Source organism: Miscanthus floridulus, chromosome 13, assembly GCF_019320115.1.
Source record: "Miscanthus floridulus cultivar M001 chromosome 13, ASM1932011v1, whole genome shotgun sequence".
Taxonomy (NCBI): domain Eukaryota; kingdom Viridiplantae; phylum Streptophyta; class Magnoliopsida; order Poales; family Poaceae; genus Miscanthus; species Miscanthus floridulus.
The window spans coordinates 2,386,997-2,391,574 of record NC_089592.1 but is presented as its reverse complement, the minus strand read 5'-3'; the positions used below and the strand labels follow the sequence as shown (position 1 = coordinate 2,391,574).

Here is a 4,578-nt window from a genome sequence, read left to right as displayed (position 1 = left end):
GTTTGTGATGAAAGGCTCGTTGAGTCGAGGTATTGTAGCGTGTAATTTCACGGCAGCTGGATCGAAGGGGGGATGTGTACATTTCCGCGTGCAGCAAAGCTGATTGTTGTGTTTGATTCCACTGCTTGGAGCATGGCCAGATTCCTGCCTTTCTTTCAGAAGAAATGCCCAAGATCCTAGATGTGGATCAAACACGAACGGTGAACATTCTTCCACTGAGCAATTCAGCATAGTAAGCAAAAGCTGGAGTAAATGTTTGAAAAAAATATATATATGATCCGCTTAGTAAGCAAAAGCTGGAGAACAAATCAGCAGGAGCCAACTCCTAGATTTTTTTTTAAAAAAAAAATCCCAGAAACAAAAAAAATGAAAAAAAAAAGTGAAAATCAGAAGAAAAAACATGAAAAAAAGTGAAAATCAGAAAAACCAAATTGCGGTGAGCGTGGATCGAACACGCGACCTTCACATCTTCAGTCTGACGCTCTCCCAACTGAGCTATCCCCGCTTGGTTGTTGCAGTCAAACATGTAAATTCTAATATTCAAAGGCCTCCTTCGGTTCCCTGGGAACAATTCCCAGCGGCAATGGTTCACTAAAGTTTGATCAAAGCCGGAATAGTTCCTAGGCCTATTCCTGGCTAACCGAACTTAGCCTAAATCAGTGTAGTTTCAGTAATAATAGCACTTATAGCCGGCCGGAAGGTAATAGATTGCACGCATGGGAAATATATAAGTACTACTGAATATCTAAATGACATGTAAGAAAAAGGACATTTTGCGTGATTGAGAAAAAAACATGTAGGAAAAAGGATACATGAAAATTCTTTAGGGGCCGTTTGGATCCTTTCATTCGGAGGAATTGAAATCTACTATAATAACTTAGGTTATTTGGCTTGGAATTTGACATTCCATCACTTTTCAAAGTTCACATATAAGCCTATTTCAAATTTATAGGGTCGGAGATGAAAATTGATTCTATAAATCGTCATACCATGTTTCTTACTCTACAACTATAATTATCTCCCTTCTATGGCTAACAATAGTATCTCCCTTGTATGGCTAACTATAATTATTAGAATGAATTCAATTCCAAAGATCCAAACATGGCCTTAATGTATTAATTGATTTTTCTTATTTTTTGCTGTGCACATTACATGGTGTTTCTAACCCCACCCCAAAAACAGAAGACTAAAGTTAAAATCCCGAGTTTGTCTGTAAAATCTCAAAAACCTATAAGTCATATGCTTCATGGAACTCCAATATGAACACCCTCTATTTCAAGTATTGTTGTATCATCCACTCTCAAAACTTCTGACTGCTGTAATATGCACAATTGCTCAAAGAAATCCACACCATGACGAAGATCCATTTTTCCTGAACTCTTCACAAGGTGCAGGGAAAACTTCATGCGCCTCCCCATACACGGACTCGCAATGCCACCTGTCCTGCTGCCGTATGCCTCTTCAGCTAAACAAAGTGTTCGGCTAGCATTAAGTGGCACTGTAGCAGCTAAAAATACTGTTTATTCTAAAATTTGATGAGATGGCACCAGGCACTGCCTCCAGCATTGGTGCTCGCTGCAGGTCTACACCGACAACGTCACTGATTAGCACATTGCTGATCCTTGGCAGTGCGGTTCGGTCATAGTTGTCATCAGAATCGTCATCTGCACCTCGACTGAATCTTATCGGTACCTTGACCTTCTCCCCGAATTTTTTATTTTTTGTTGCCCTTTTTTTTAAAGTTATTCACAAATATGATCACGTCCGCTTGTCTTATAATCCGTACTAAATATGATCATGTTCGTTTGGCTACGGCTCTTGGGACCGTGACTACTAAACTCGCGTCGACGGGATAGGCGACATCCGGCTACGGCTCCTGGGACCGCGACTCCTAAACTCGCATCGACAGGATCGGCGACATCCGGCTACGGCTCCTAAGACCGCGACTCCTAAACTCGCGTAACGGCTTTCAGACGGCTCCACTAACTAAAACGAACTCTCCCGATCCACGGCGAGCACCGACGCCTGGGTCTGCTTGCGACTCCACCTTACCCGATCCCATGGCGCGCACCGACACCAAAGATCGAACTCTGTTGCATCCAAAACTAAGTTATTTTTCGTTCACGGCGCGCACCGACGCCAGGGCTTGTTTCAAAACTGAAGACTTCCTCGTCCGATCCCCGGCGCGCACCGACGCCGGGATCATTAAGTTTTGTCTCAATCCAATCACCGCGCTTAAAAACACCTCGGCTGCACAACGACGCCGTGGTTAAACAAAATTCCATCTCAAACTAAAAAACATGCATACACGCCTGCTGAGACAACACCCCAACCGGTTCAGCCTGAACCGCCTGGGGCTCGGGGGCTACACCCGCGGGTGCGCTCGCGCGCACCCGCCGGCAGAACAAAAATCCCCCAGACGATTCTGTCCGAATCGCCCGGGGGCTCGGGGGCTCCTGTCGGGTTCATAAACTCGGGGTCCCTCGGGGACCGGCTTCCACGCCAAGGCTCGGCCCAAGAGGACGACCTTTTCTTCTTCTGGACCGGCCCAAGAGTCTGAACTCAACAGACCGGAGCACTCGCTTCAGGCCCTGGCCGCCATCAGCCCATCTTTCCGACCGGAGCACCTCAGGCTCATGCCAACTCCGAATGGCCTCTTCGATCAGAGCGCTGGCTTCAGGCCCCGGCCGCCTTCACACGGCCTCCGCTCGAAAAACCTGACCCGATGACCGCCTCCAACCTTGACCCCGTGTCTCTGACCGGGGTTCATAGAAAACCCTGCTCATCGCTATTCTCCGACTGGCGCGCCAGAACCAACTGGGGACCATCCGACCGGGGACGCCCACTCGGAAAGAACCAGAAGGCGTGTGGAAAAAGGCAAGGCATGACTCACAAGTCAAAACCACTGTACCAGGGACCATACCCTGCACGGAACAGTGCTCTGCAGCCACCCTGACACGAAGTATTGTAGGGGCCGCTAGAAACTCCCATATGGTAAGCCCCCTCCGCGTGTCTCTGGACATCGATTGCGGTATGAGCTCCAGGATTTGCCATACCGGGTGAACATAGCCAGCTCCTCACATGCCACTAGACATCCATAAGTATTTTGTAGGTACCGACGTCATCCTTCCTGAAGAAGATAGCTCGACCTCCCGTGCACATCTGACATCCTACAGCGACATCGACAGTATTGGGGGGCTTCAACCATTATCCAGTTTTCATCACCGTAGGCACCAAGACTTAGAAATATCTGTACTCTCTCCCTCTCACCTGTAAAAAGCCATCCCCTTTATCTATAAAAGGGGATGTGCTCCCTCCGACGAGGGGAGATCGACTTCTTCAAGCTTAGACTCGCTAGATCGACATCAACACTCCCAACCGTAGGACCACCCAGTTCCGACCGCGACCCTTTCGGTCGGAGCCGACCGAACCTCTTGTACACCCCCTTCTTCCTCCTTCTCGTTTGTACCCCCACTACAGACTTCGAGCGCCTAAGCTCAGGAATAAAGTCACCGACCGACCCCAACCACTGGTACAGAACAAAGCTTTACTCCCGGTGGGGAACCCCCTCTAGTCCCGGTTCCCCACCCGGGAGTAAGCATCCGGGACTAAAGGGGGTCCAGGTTCCTTTAGTCCCGGTGGGTAACACCAACCGGGACTAAAGGTCCTCCCAGCTTTAAAAAAAAATAATGCCTCCCACCGCTGCGTCCCGTGAGATTCGAACCCAAGACCTCATGCATTGCCTCGTGCGTAGCTTACCACCCCACCTACACAACACATCTGACAAAGGATGGGATGCTTCCCTTTTGAACTAACCCATCGGGGGACCTTTAGTCTCGGTTGGTGTTACCAACCGGGACTAAAGATTGGGGACTTTTAGTCCCGGTTGGTGGCTCCAACCGGGAGTAAAGGTCCACCTTTAGTCCCGGTTGGTGTCTCCAACTGGGACTAAAGGTCCTCTGCCACTGTGCCGAGCGCAGTTGCCGTTGGGCAAGGACCTTTAGTCCCGATTGGAGACACCAACTGGGACTAAAGGTCTCTCTAGTCCCGGGCGCAAAAAATGCCGGGACTAGAGCCCATTTTGACCTCGGATGAAAGATCTGTTCTCTACTAGTGAGCTGGACGTAGGGCACGTTGCCCGAACCAGTATAAATCCTGTGTCATTGAGCGCTAGGCCACCTCCGATCATAACGTACAGCAAAACTACAAATATTTACTAGTTGGTCACTTTCTGCACCGACAGCTTGTTTCTTTGCTGTGTTGTTTAAGAGAGAGAGAAAGAAATAGTGAAGCATGTACTCATTATAATATATAAATATCAATTTATCATTGTATATATCTCATCATAATATATAAATATCAATATATCATTGTCTATATTAAATCAAAGAGGAATGCGACTACGTACAGGACTACTGACAGATGTATGTGGACCGCAGAACCGATTGAGGGCGGCATCAGTGAAAAGCGATAGAGAAATACAAATACGAGAGAGAAACAGAGAGAGAGAGAGATATTTTACTCTCTCTTTTTTTTAGTGGAAGAGAGATTTTACTGGGCTATACTACAGCGGACGGA

At 47.8% G+C, this 4,578-nt stretch overlaps 1 non-coding gene across 1 annotated transcript; it reads right to left on the bottom strand.

Annotated features, from left to right (window-relative positions):
• Nucleotides 1–432: 432 nt before the first annotated feature.
• TRNAF-GAA (transfer RNA phenylalanine (anticodon GAA)) lies at nucleotides 433–505 on the bottom strand. The gene has a single exon. It is a non-coding gene; the product is annotated as a tRNA-Phe (tRNA).
• Between the last annotated feature and the right edge of the window lie 4,073 nt (nucleotides 506–4,578).